The sequence below is a fragment of the Chrysemys picta genome, chromosome 4 (assembly GCF_011386835.1).
Source record: "Chrysemys picta bellii isolate R12L10 chromosome 4, ASM1138683v2, whole genome shotgun sequence".
Taxonomy (NCBI): Eukaryota; Metazoa; Chordata; order Testudines; family Emydidae; genus Chrysemys; species Chrysemys picta.
In genome coordinates, this window is record NC_088794.1 from 90,885,689 (window position 1) to 90,900,069 (window position 14,381).

The following is a 14,381-nucleotide window of genomic DNA, read 5'->3' on the forward strand; positions in this document are numbered from 1 at the left end:
GAGCTCTTTTCTTATTCCCAGTGACAATTTTCTCTGTCACAATAGCACTTTATAATACACCTAGAGCGTTGATAAAAATGCACTCCAAGGGTGAGAGGCCAGCAGATGGTCACACTATGTAGTATAACAGTTTGGGGAAGGCAAAATATTGGCTAAAGACACCAAGATAAAATTCCTACTCTTTAAACATTCCCTGGAATCTTCAATGTCCATATAGAGCAGATAGCAGCTCAGTACTTTAGATCTTTTCTGAAAGACCTTCTCGCATTAAATTCCACGGAACCCAAACGAAAATATGAAGGGCTGAGTTGCCCTTGGGTTTGAATGTATGTTTCTCTAGGGAATCTGACTCAAACCTGATGTTTAGATCATTAGGACCAACCCAGAAAATTAAAAAGTAAATGTATTCATCTATTTATTAAATGTATCAATCAAACATCACTTTGGTCCGCACATAATGTGTTTAAATTCACCAATGTCAGGTCTAAATGGACTCCTGCAAAATAAGTCAAACGTGTAGTCATCCCTCATCCTCCGCCCCTACATACACACCCTGAGGCAAAAGTCAGAGAGAGAAAAATAGACAATCCTATTACACTGTGCCCTGAAGGTCAATAGACTCCGTCTCTGTCAATCCAACAGGATAGTGAAATCAGGAGTCCTAGACACCCCTCCAAGCCCTTCCAGCAGCCTTTAGACCATCAAATCTAGGAACTGTTAGCAAAAGTGTCCGAGCTGATAGCAAATGTTGCAACAACAAATAACGTGTAAGGTAGTCTCTTAGGTAGCCATACCATTTGGCTGTATCTAATACTACTATAATAGACCAGGACTGGAGCGAGTACATGCAATGCATACTTGAAAATACTAGATGGGGTGGAGGAAGGAGTCTTAAGGAAGAAGTGGGGGAGGGAATAAGATGAAATAGCAGCAAGCTTGTGTAATCATGCCCTTGCATATTCAGACCAAAGTACAACAGGCTTGTTTTGAAAATTGCAACAAAATGTATGAGACCTGGATGTTGTTAGCCTGCATTATACCCTCTGTCTCTCTCTCACACCTCCCCCTCATCTAGCACAGAGGAACTAATCTGCAGGAAGGTGTGGTAAAGCCCTAGACCCTAATAATGTCTGTCCTCTGCCTCCACTTCACCTTACCGAAAAAGGCAAGGAGGATGGATGAAAGTGGGGGAAGGGAGAGGACTACATCCAAGGGGAAAAGAAAGTGAAATACAAGAAGCTAAGAGTTGTGATCCTCCTGTATTACCTTTCATTTGACTAATGATGAGCCAAAGGAGCTTCTGGGCTGGGCTTAGGGTGACCAGATGTCCCGATTTTATAGGGACAGTCCCGATTTTTGGGTCTTTTCCTTATATAGGCTCCTATTACCCCCATCCCCGTCCCAATTTTTCACACTTGCTGTCTGGTCACCCTAGTTGGGCTGCAAGATTGATGGCTGCAGGCAGACTCCACAGTGAAGAGACAAATGACTGGTCATTCCCCTCTGAGGCACAGAGACACATGCATCCTCGCAACCATACCAAACCCCGTCATACTCCTTTTAAAAAAGGAGAGATAAACACTGGCAGATGGAGGCACCTGGTGTCCTTTTCCCACAGAAGGACACAGTTCCAGGAGAAGCCCTGTCCATTCCCGAACATCTGGCTGTGGGATTTGCTAGCTTCTCTCCCTCCCAGAACAATCATCCATCTCTGGAACTCAGTGCAGGTCAGGGGAAGCTGAAGAGAATGGTGTGACAAACTCATCAATCTACACATGCATGTTTAGTTATTTAGCTTTCTTTAAGCTGTTCCTGAATTGCTACCAGTACGAAAAAGTGAGTGGTGGAAAGGGCACAGTGGACTGGAGTAAGTCTTATGACTGTTAAAATAGTGTCCATGTACTAAAGCAGTAGGAAACTAATTAAGATTCAGGATTGAAAAGTGGTTCCATCTGTAGCATTTGCTAAGTTCAGGTGTATTTGGGGTATCATTGCTAGCAGGAAGGGTGATTTATTTTGCTCATTTGGATATCAAAAGAAAGCCCCACAAAAGTATATTCAGTTCATAGATTTATAATGCTCTACTCCAGAACCTCGGAGTGGAGCCACTACTCCTCCAGATCGAGAGGAGCCAGTTGAGGTGCTTCGGGCACCTGGTAAGGATGCCCACTGGGAGGCTTCCTTTGGAACTCTACCGGGCACGTCCCACTGGAAGGAGGCCCCAAGGCCAGCCCAGGACACGCTGAAGAGATTATATCTCCCAGCTGGCCTAGGAATGCTGGGGAATCCCTCAGGAGGAACTTGTTGCAGAGGAAAGGGAGGTCTGCTCCTCCCTACTCTCCATGCTGGCCCCGCAACCCTCATCAAGAAAAGCAGCATAAAGAGAAAAGAAGACATAAGAAAGAAGAAGCTATTTATAATGCCATCCCCAGTTACAGCAGCTTCAGAGGATACTCAGTCTTGATTCTTGCTCCATTCAATTAATAGTGTGTTTGCTAATACTGTCCTGGTCTATAGCATCACTCATAGTTACAGCACTGCTGTTTTCAGTTTTACAGATGTGCTGCTACCTCTCTTCAGCAATGCACATTATGTGGCAGATGCATCAGTAGCATCATTCACAAATGTCACGTCACTCTTTACATTCCTAGCTACTAGGAACTTACTTTTATCATCATGTACCAAGTATCTCTACCGGATCACTCATGGATATAGCATCACTGAAGTCAAGAGAAGCTACAGGTACTCAGCACCTCTAAAAATCAAGCCACCTCCCCTCTAAGTGTGGGTTTAGATGCCTGACAGTATGACCCACATTTGTGAACACTGGCTTTTCTTCCAATAACACAAGTTGGTTGGTTGTTGGTCTTTTTAAAGGTCTTCTCAGTAGCTCCACAGGTCCTACACAGGGTATTTATTATTATTATATGTATTTCTAAGGCATCCATCCCAGAAGCATCTAGGTGCTATACCTATATTTAGAAGTCATTCATTTCCCTCAAGGAGGAGGAGTAAAGTTTCCATCCCTCCCCACCCCATTAAGGGCCAGACCCTTAGATGATATAATGGATGCAGCTCTATTGGCTGGAGTGACATCCATTTACATCAACTTATGATCTGGCCCTAAATTATCAACTTCATTTAAGAGGAATCAAATCTAGTGCAATATAAGAGTGATATCTGGGTCTGGGAGGTGACATTTAAAAGAAACCACACACATGCCTTCTCCCTCCCAATGCACAGTACACACCTGCCCTCATTCCCCCAAGGAGATTATTAATGGCAATGTGCTCAGAGGCAAACACTGGTGTGTCTGAAATCTGACGCATAAAATACTTGTATTTATTATGAATTTAAATGCAAAATGCAGGGAATATTTAAATGAATTGTAATCCAGTAAAAAAATATTTAATATCCATCAGGTACAAGATGATTATGAGGCTGTAAAATGTTGACCCCAGAGAATGAGAATGACAGATAAAAATGTCCATTGAAGAAGGGGGGGGACGGATGGTGGAGAGAAAATTATCACCCAGTTCTCACTGAGCTCAGCAACTATGTCAAGCTTGGCTTGTAACATTTTGAACTGGACCTTAATGTTAACATTTATTGTTTATTCCTTTATATTATGCATTGGAAAAAATAATCCACTATAAATGTTATAGTATTTCAAGCTACAGAACAACTTCATTTGCCATATACCAAGAAGTTAATAAAACTGAATACATGAAATTGCCATATTATTGAACAAAATGACATTCCGCAATCTTTCTTATTCTTTTAAGAATTTCTTTATTAAAAGTGAGTATAGAAGGAGTAGTACATGGATTCCTGGTCTAGTAGTCCTTCAGTTTTAGAGGGTTCGGTACAAAATGCTACAAAATGCTGAGTACTCATACTCTGACCCAGCAATTCCATTGATTTCAACAGGACTATTCACATTCGTTATGTTACTTATGTGCTTCAGTGCTTTGGTGGGTTGGGGCCAGAGTGATCAGCACCTTGCAGGATCGAGCCCTAAGGTTTTGATCCTGCACACACTTTTGCATGCACTGAACTCCAGGGATTACTCACATGCCTAAAGATACTCACATGTATAAATGTTTGCAGGATTGGAGCCACAGGGCTCAATCCTCCAGACCTTACTGCCAGTCATAGGGCACCATTCTCCACTGCTTTGCACCTTGAGTAGTTATTTACACCGGTGCCAGATCAGAGTGGGAGAGCTTAATTTTATTTACAAAAAGTCCCCTTTAAAGGCACCTTAAAGAGAGTGTAAATAACAGTTAGAGCCACTTTAAGGCCCCTTTAACACTGCCAGAATGGTACCAAGTGGCCTTCCTGCAACTGAAAATCGGGCCCAGAGCATTTTACAAGCAATTTGCAAAAACGTAAATGAGTACACAAGGTGCAGAGCAGTGGAGAGCCAAGCCCATACCGCTTACTACCATGAGCAACTCCATTGTCTTCCAATGGGACTCTTCATGGTAGTAGCACTGGGCACAGCAGTGTTAGCAGGACTTAGCCCAGAGGCAGTACAACGAAAAGAGAAGTTTATTTTAGACCATTCTATTTAGCCGAAATTCCAAATTATTTTGAAGCCTGGTTATTCTCTCTCAGCTGTTTATTGGTAGTGAACTGTGAAACTACTGGAGCCAAACAGTCCTCAAAATTACACTGATGTAAATAAGGAATAATTATTAAAGTCAATGGCGTCACACCAGTGTAAGAGTAGCATGAGAGAAGAACCAGGCTCCTGTACTGTCAGGACATTTTCTGACTTCAAGTGTCATGTGAGGCAGAAGTTGCTCAAGAGAACAAACTTTGAGAGGTAGATGAATCGTCTTCAGCAGGGCGGGCATGTATCACTCATCTAATGTGACACTCAGGCATTTGGCAGCCCTGACACACCTCCTTGCTTGGATGTCCTACATCCAGAAAAGTAACAGGCATTCCTCTACACTTAAAGCTTTTGAGGGTGTACCAATGTTGGCTGGGGGAGAATTCTTTTAAGACATTTTTACACAGGCTAAAGCCCTAGCGCAGATGCAGGTACGTGCTTTTGCTGGTTTGGTTATTTTGTTTGGGAGATCCAGAATAAGCTATAATGGCAAAAGCACTGAGTTCTTCACTGGCATAAGCTGCATCTACACTAGGAGGGTTTTCTAGTTATAGGCAAACCTTTCCTAATGTAGACTAGGCTTCTGGAGTTGCTCCTCCCCTTTGCTAAGAAGCACTGAAGTACCTCTCAAATGGCCTAATTTCAAGGGATTCCCCTATTTTAGTCCTCAGGTTACCTATATTCCACACATATTTGGTATCCCCCCTCCTTTTTTTTTTTAAATTGAAAATTACTTACATCAGAAATAAATAATTGTGAAAGTAACATTATGGAAAAAGTTATTTCCTGTACACTAAAGGAATGAATCCCCACCATTTTACACTGCCAGAAGGAATAATTCATCTCTCTCATTCTGAATCTGTGCTGGAACTAGAGGTGCTGCAGCACCCCCTGGCCTGAAATAGTAATAACAAACACCAACACAGTTTCCATGGTTTCCATCATCAGCACCCCCACTATAAAAATTGTTCCAGCACCCCTGAGTCTGCGTCACACACTGCATCCCACATTTGAGCCTTGGGAGGTTAAGAGGTATGTGCTGAGGCACCTTCTCTGCAATATGCCAGGCAGCTTCTCTGCTTCCTGCTGGATCTCAGCCAGATAAGCTGCAGGCAGCAGGGAACGGGAAGCAAGAGGAGGAGGAGGACTTAAGGAAGTAGGGAGAATGCGCAGGCAAGGTCCAACCTCAGTTAACACACACACCCACACCTACACCTACACCAGCTATCCCAGGCACCTGCTACCACACCCAGCTGCCTTAGGCACTCCAGGCCAGCTCCCAAAGAATTGCTCAGCACTTTGCAGGATCAAGCTCTACATGGCGAAGGGTTCTGCAGAAGCCATTATTAGCTTCACCAGTGCCATTCATTCCTTCAATTTAATAATCTTCTCAGTTAACCTCTCTGTAATGAGAGCGACGCATGGGAGTGCTTACAAGAAATTGAACTTTTATTTCCTGTCACCAGTCACAGGACCTGGGTCACAGTTCCAAAGTTAATAGACTTGGCAGAGAACATGGGTCAGTAGCTACGGACCCTTTATTTAAATTGTAAAGAAGCATGGGGCAGATTCCTACCTGACTTCTACAGATCTATGTGCTCTCACTGCTTTGCTCTGCTCCAGTGACACAAAGCAGTTGGAGTGTCCCATGGAACTGGCTTTATGGCTTTATTCAGCTACGCAAGAGAAAACGTGAAAGATGTAAATTTTTAAAACCCAGGAAATAAATAATAATTTTTAAAAATCTGGGAAATTCCAGAAACAGAAAAGTTATATCCAAATCTAATTCAAGTTACTGTGCGGAAACAATGTACATATCTGACACACCATTAACAAAATAAAAACACTTAACAGCAAGGAAACTCCTAGTTAAGGACATCACAAATCTCACACCAGCCACATTAAAAAAAAACAATCAACAACAAACAAATTAGCCAAGAGTTTTTTGTTTTTTTTTAAATGGTGATTAAGTTTGGATGCTTCCGTTTTTGGAGACCCAACTTGAGAGACCCTACGGGTGCTAAAATTCTGTTCACTCATCTTCTGAAAAATCAAGCTCCTTTCAAGTGTCTGAAGCTGGGCAGATCATTGTTACCAGATATAACAGAGTCATCCATATTTCAGCACAACACAACTTTCACTCTCATTCAAGATGAATAGTATCTTTCCAGCAATCTCCAAATAGTAAATAAAACAAAAAACCCTTTGGAAACAGAAATGTAAAAATTAGATATGTTCAAATTAATGGCAGTTTCACACACAGTACTTTTCTGTTATGATTTCCAGGTTTTGCAGTTTTTTCTTTTAACAACTTTCAAATTTGCTTTTGTGTAGCTCAAGGAAGACACAATTTTTTTATATTTAAAAAAGTATGTGTCATTCATTTGAGGCCCATAAACACATAATTGTGCATGCAAAAATGCAGGGTCAGCTACGTGTCTCAACTGCACATTCTGATCTGGCAAACATGTAAATACCTGCTTTACTTTAGTCATGCAAATCATCTAATTGAAGCCAAAGGACTGCTCATCTGCTTACAGTTAAGAATGTGCTTAAGCATTTGCAGCATCAGGGCCACTGGATAACATTTTCAAAAAACAACCTAAAATGTTTAGGAGCCTAAGTCCTATTTGAAAAATCAATAGGACTTAGGCTCCTGAGTGCTTACCTCACTTTTGATAATGGGACTTGGAGTGCTTGGGAAAATTTTACCCCAAACTACCACAGTTTTGCACACATTTTGTACCTGGTCTGGATTTTCTAGGAATGGTGTCTCAGGGAAAGGCCTAGATGGCCCAGAAAGGTACAGAATTAACATTTCCCATGTCCTGATTATTTGCTACTTTTACATTGGCTTGATCCACAGCACACTGGAGTTAGCGAATGTCTGACTTCAATTGGCTTTGGATCAAGCCACTTGAGAAATTCAAAGCCCCAGTGGCTTCTTCAGGAAGCCCTTTTCCTAATTGTAAGAGCTGGCTCATCCAGGCAAGAAACAGAAGCAAAACCCTGTGATTTATGAGACCAATCACAGCTAACCAACACAAGTGTAATTTCAAATAGCAAGTATCAAATACTCGCCGTGAACTAGTCCAGCTCTATCTACAGAGGAAAGGGGGAGAAAGAGACAAAAAGTTAGTCCCATAAATCCCAATGACAAATTGAGAAAATAGCAATGTACTTGCAGATAGTCCACAAGTAGAAAAAGTGGTTTAATTTTACTGACTAAATTATCCACCAAGAATTATTTGCTCATCTCTAGAAATGGGTATGTTTGATTTTCAGACATCCAAGACCATGAAATTCCATTTGGGGCAATACTACACACTCACTGTCCTGCCCTTGAAGGCTAGAATTAGAAGGCTAAGAAGTTACAGCTTATCACAAGATAACTGCTTCCAGCAAGGACTGTACGTGCTTTAATTCCCTTAGGGGGGAAGTTATCACAGCTTAGGCAGCCCTGGTAGCCACACAATGCACAGCTCACAGAAGGTCAGCGCAAAGCAAGAAGAGTTACACTGGGCAAAATCAGAACCGTCTTTACAACATTTACCCTGCTCATGCAGCCTTGCAAAATTCTACTCATTCAGTCACCTGCAGTGATTTTTTTTCTTTTTTCTTTTTTTTTTTTTTTTTGGATGAATGAGTTTAAATAGTTGTTCTGTATCATCATCCTGGTAAGGGTAGATAAGCAGATTTTGCTCCTGGGCTGGTAAATTTTCACGACTGTTTTGCAAGGCTGTGTGTTGATGACCAAAATGTGGTTTAAAAACCCATGACAAACAACATGTTTTTAATTTATATAGTCCTTTTCACTTGAAGACCTCCAAGTGCTTCACAAATATTCATTAGTTAACCTTGCAACACTTCCCTAACATAGATAAAATAAAACAAGTATTATTATCTCCATTTTACTGACCAAGAAACTGAGGTAGCAAGATTTGGACTTCATTCTTCACTGCATTGCACCTTGTGCAGTCATTTACTCTTGTACACACATGGGTATAAAGTGCTGTGGGCCAGATTCTCTGGTCCATCAAGTTCACTTTGCAGCATGTAAGAAGAGCAAAGTGAGCAAACTGGCTAGAGATTTGGACTGGAGAATTCCCCCTCTGGAGGGAGAATCTCTGCTGATCTAAAGATGGTGGAGGTAGTGTAGACTGGGCTAAGGATGTGTATGAGGGGATAGGGAGGGGGATGTGTCAAGGGGAAGGAGACCCCCCCAATAGCACAGTTTACACTTGTGGCAAAAGTTAGAGTAAAGCCCCTGCTGCTAATTTCTGCCGGGGTTGGGTGGATGAAGATAAGGGTGTTACAAACGTTTCCCAGTGGTGGCTACTGTCTGCTAAGTACAAACTAGAGACAGAAATAGTGGAGAATAGGAGCTTACAGTTCCAACTATGCAGTGCTTTTGCACTCACTAGTCATCTACTTGCTGACGTGCTTTGCTGAATCAGAGCTGCGGGGACTTGTCCAAGGGCACAAGAGGAATCAATATTTACTTTAGTCCAGGTAAAAGCTAAACCTGGTCAAAAATGGGGTGGAAATGTCAATGAATTTCCTCTTATCCATTTTTCATCAATGTTTTCCAAACACACTTAGAACTGATTGAAAAACAAAATAGGAGGAGTTGAGCAGTTAGAAATTCTGTCCATTTTGCTTACTAATTTCTAACATTTGGAAATTTTCTGACCAGCTCTAATAAAAAACAAAACAAAACAAACAAAACAAAAAACTTCAGGAGTTCCTGTTCCCAGTCTTGTGCTCAGACTATGAGCCTGAATTTCACTCCAAAGTGATCTAGAAAGTATTATATCTGTGCACATGCTGTACAACCACAGGGTATACTATATCCAAATGTGCATTATATCTGTTGCTCTTCTATTTTGGCATGCAGCACTGTATGCTATAAAATACTTGATGAAAATTAAAGTCTATTCCTCAAAATGTTAAATGTTTCACTGCTTGTCCTCCCCACCACGTGTGCTGTATGTAGAACAGATGGTGGAAATCAAGGGATAATTTTGAGGTATTCTCTAGGTCATCCAGACATTGTCGGCTTGATGCAGAAATTACAGGGTGAAATTCTATGGCCTGTGTTATGCAGGAGTTCAGACCAGATAATTGTAATGGTCTCTTCTATGCGTCTTTGAGTTGTCCAAATCTAACATTTGACCTAACTGTACCATAAAACTGCCATAGTTTCACTGAGATTGCCCTAAATAAATAAATACATTAAAAAAATAAACCATTTATGTCACAGAGAAATCTATACAAAGAAATAAAACATACATAATGGGCTTAAGTATCAGAGGGGTAGCCGTGTTAGTCTGGATCTGTAAAAGCAGCAGAGAGTCCTGTGGCACCTTACTGACTAACAAACGTTTTGGAGCATGAGCTTTCGTGGGTGAATACCCACTTCGTCGGCTGCATGAGAAGTGGGTATTCACCCAGGAAAGCTCATGCTCCAAAACGTCTGTTAGTCTATAAGGTGCCACAGGACTCTTTGCTGCTTTTATAATGGGCTTAATTCTTCTCATACAAGGGTTATACTCATGCAACTCCACTAACTTCAAAGGGGTTACTCCCAATTCACATCTGTTTAAGTGAAAGCAGAGTCCCTACACACACTAATCTCATGTTATTTGTTGCTCCCTCTGCTGGCCCTGCAGCAGCAGTTATCTGTGCAGACAGACGCCCAAACAAGAAAGTAAGCAGAAATAAGCAGGGTTCATTTCAAATACTGCAACAAATGTAAGGGCTGGCTGGAACCAATGACTATCATATGGAAAAGGAAAAAAGAAATCCGCTAGAAAAAAATGTTATTTTTAAGCATTGGAGATAGGGTGACCAGACGTCCCGATTTTATCGGGACCGTCCCGATATTTCCTTGTTTGTCCCGCGTCCCGACCGACGTGCGGTCGGGACAACCGGACAAACAAGGAAATGCCCCGAGCCTCGAGCCCGGAAGTGCTCGCGCCCCCCCCCCTGCCCCGACTCCGCCCCCTCCTCCCCCGATTGGCTCCCTCCCCGAATCCCCGCCTCTTCCCCGGGCTCACCATTCCCCCTCCCTCCACAAGCGCTGGAGGGAGGCCCGGGAGACGCAGGGGAAGCGCGGGGCCGGGGTGAGTAACAGTCCGGCCTGGCCCAGTGCAGGCAGGACTCAGTTGGGTGGTTGGGAGAGGAGGGGGGCGACCCGCGGGGCCAGGCGACGGGGGAGGAAGTGGCCATGGCGCTCGGCGGCTCTGGCGCCCCCGAACTCCCCGAGCCGGGGCCTGCTGCGGGGACCCAGCAGCGCGTACGCTGGGCCCAGCCCCTGGCTAGGCACGTCTGGGCTGCCCAGCTGGTGCTATCCCGCGGCGGCCCCGGGGCGGAGGCATCGGCAGCCCAGCCCCGTTCGTTCCCCTGCGGGACGGGGGGGCTGGGGCCTGCTGCCCCCACTCCGGGGCCGCCGCGGGATAGCACCAGCTGGGCAGCAGCCCAGACGCTGGCCAGGGGCTGGGCGCGTGCAGCGTGCGCGCTGCTGGGGGTTCGGGGGCGCCAGAGCCGCAGCCGCCGAGCGCCATGGCCGCTTCCTCCCCGGCGGCAGTGGGAGCTGCAGCAGCGGCTGCTCCCGAGTCCCGCTGCCCGGGGGTGAGAACAGCCACCGCCTGGCCCCGCGGGCCGCCCCCCTCCTCGCCCTACCACCCAACTGAGTCCTGCCTGCTCGGGGCCAGGCCGGACTCTCACTACCCCGGCCCCGCGCTTCCCCTGAGTCTCCCGGGCCTCCCTCCAGCGCTTGCGGAGGAAGTTTTTTTTTTTTTTTTTTTTGGCCCCGCCCCCGCCACGCCCCCCCCCCACGTCACCCCCCCCCGCGTCCCGATATTTGTCTTTGGTGATCTGGTCACCCTAATTGGAGAGTATGTTACGAATAAAACCCTCCATTGTTTAAAAAAATGCATAAGTGATTGAATAAAAAGCAGATTTTAAAAACATATTTTAAGTTTAAGATTTGGGGGAATATTGCCAATAAAACATGGATTGGTAATGGGTTATGGAATTCCTCACCTTTAGGTCAATTCCATCCCTGTCAGTAGAGATCCAAAGTTATTACCATCTTCTGGCTGTCAGGTCAAATTTGGGCCAAAATTTAACATTTGCAATAATGTTTACAAAATCTGAGATCAATTCCTACACAAAAAACACCATTGTGGTGAAATTAAGTCTGCAGGCACATATCTGGGGTTTGAACTCTGATAAACAACAATTTTTAGGGTCTCATAGTTCCAGTGCACCTTGCTCAATTCACTTTAACTTTTACAGAAATGTTCTAATTTAGCCACAGATCTAACCTACCAATTTTGATTCCAATATAATCCTTTTTGCAGATTTTGGGGTTTGTAATATAGCAGAAACTCAAAGGCAATTATGGAATACATTACAGTTTCCATGTTTTTTTTTAAACGTTAGATAAAACATTTTATAAACAAACTTTTCCCTCCGACATTTGTAAGCAGGGCCGGCTCCAGGGTTTTGGCCGCCCCAAGCAGCCAAAACCAAAAAAAAAAAAAAAAAAGCCGCGGCCGCGATCTGCGGCGGCAATTCGGCGGGAGGTCCTTCACTCCGAGCCAGAGTGAGGGACCGTCCACCGAATTGCCGCCGAATACCTGTACCTGCCGCCCCTCTCCCAAGCGGCCGCCCCAAGCACCTCCTTGAGAAGCTGGTGCCTGGAGCCGGCCCTATTTGTAAGTGACACATTGCAGTCTTGCACTACTGTATGAGAACAAAGAGTGTAACTGACTAGAAAATGACTGGAACCAATGATGAAACTTATTAACCTATTTTAATTGGCCAAGCTGAGAGAAATGCTAAAAGGAAACAGTCTACATAGTGAAAAGTAGATTTGACTTTTTTTCAGCTCTAATAATCAAGGATGTTATTTGAAACACAGGTAAGGAAAATTGAGACAAAGATGATCTTGTGGCTAAGGCACTGGACTGGGACTAAGGAGATGTGGGTTCTGTTCTTGGTTCAGTTTCCGGCTTTGCCACATACCTATTGTGTGACCATGGGCCAGTCATTTAATCTCTGTATGAGTAAGTTCCCTGCTACGTAGTTGTGCAGTGCCTAGCAGAATGGGGCTCTAGCTCTTGGTTGGGTCTATAGCCCCTATCAGAACAAAAATAATAAAAATACTAAAACTGTCTTTTGAAAATATATGATTTTTAACTTGACTGTCCATTTAATGCCCCCAATCCTGAGAGGCACTGAACTCCTGGGCTATGATAAGCAACCTTCAGGATCAGGTGTAATGTCAGTAAGAGGATTTGAAGTGTTTGGATGAAGGGCGCTATACATTGCCTATAAAGATCCATGTGCATTCATACACAGACGCAGTGATTTATTTCCATGAGCCCTAATGCTTATTTCTTAAGATATGAAAGTACCATTGAAAGATGGAGTCCAGCACATGTGAAATTAAATGTCATAAATATTTAGTGTAATTCATAATTGCCTGGTAATACAAAGTGATAATGGTGGCTATATTGTCACTTTAAGTAGCTACTGCAAAAGAACTTATGTAGTACTTTATTTCTGCCGCATGGTCTATGTGACAGAATGGCTGGGTTTTCATAATTAGTATTAACATAAAAATTGCTAGACTGTTGATCACATGATTTTATTATAGCTACCCATGCAACTGTCCCAGTCTACAATGGCCAAACAGAGGTGGTTGTCCAAAGGTTGCTGTAGCAACAGCTATTTAGGAGTTAGATCACAAGATGTGAAGACGATAATTACTGTTAAATGAAAATATTTCACAAACTAAATTCCACAGGCACAGCGCTGGACACTAAGAGCATTGTTAATTATCAGAGAGATTTTTGTGAAATGTTCACATTAGTATGGAACTAAAAAATGACCGAGAAAATACTTTAATGCAATTGCCTTTCACACTAAAGGGGGCTTGTATTGAATGTATTTCTTTTAATCATTAACCTTTTCGATTACCAAATGCAATTGGCTGAGACATGGTCCTGTTTTTTGACCTCTACAGATGAAAAGTGCTATACAGTGCAAAAGTATATTGTATTATCATTATGATTTTATTACAATAGAGTAATTTCTCCTTTACACTGGCGTAAGATCACGATCAGTCCCCTGGTCTTGATTTTGTCCATGGTTTGTAACCCTTATTTGGCAATTACAGTATTTCCTTCCTTTTACCCATCTTATTAATAACCTCTGCTATCATGGGGATAATGAGCCAAAACCTGGTCTCACTGAAGTCAACAAGAATTTTGCCTCTGACCTCCCTGGAGTCAAGACTTGGCTCTGCATCTTTTCTACCTCCTACTCCACAAATGACTGCACTAAAACCAATTCCCTGGTATTGTTGCTCACCACTCAGTTCCCAGACACCTTCTGCTGCCAAACATTTTTTAATATTTTGTTAATTTATATTTTTGGTTGAGGGTGCGTGTTTTATACTGGCTGTGTCTCTCCTCTTGAAAACCACATACAGCTCCCAGTGTGTTCCCTCTTTCTCATACATTTATGACCCTAAAGACAGTACGCCTTTATTACTTACTGCATCGAGGAATGCACCACACTGCACTCTATCGGACACAGCTGCTGATCCTCCACATCTGCTTTACAATAACTCATTCAGCATCCAGACTCTCCATTTCAAATTAGTTTAGTGGTGGGGAGGAGCACCAAGGATAGCAAGGGTGAAAATCGAGGGGACTAAAACACACACACAATGTGCCACATCCTC

General features: G+C 43.3%; 1 protein-coding gene across 8 annotated transcripts in view; it reads right to left on the bottom strand.

The window, feature by feature from the left end:
* Positions 1-14,381, bottom strand: part of DPF3 (double PHD fingers 3) — a 215,570-nt gene that overhangs the window by 101,106 nt on the left and 100,083 nt on the right. The window lies entirely within an intron of this gene.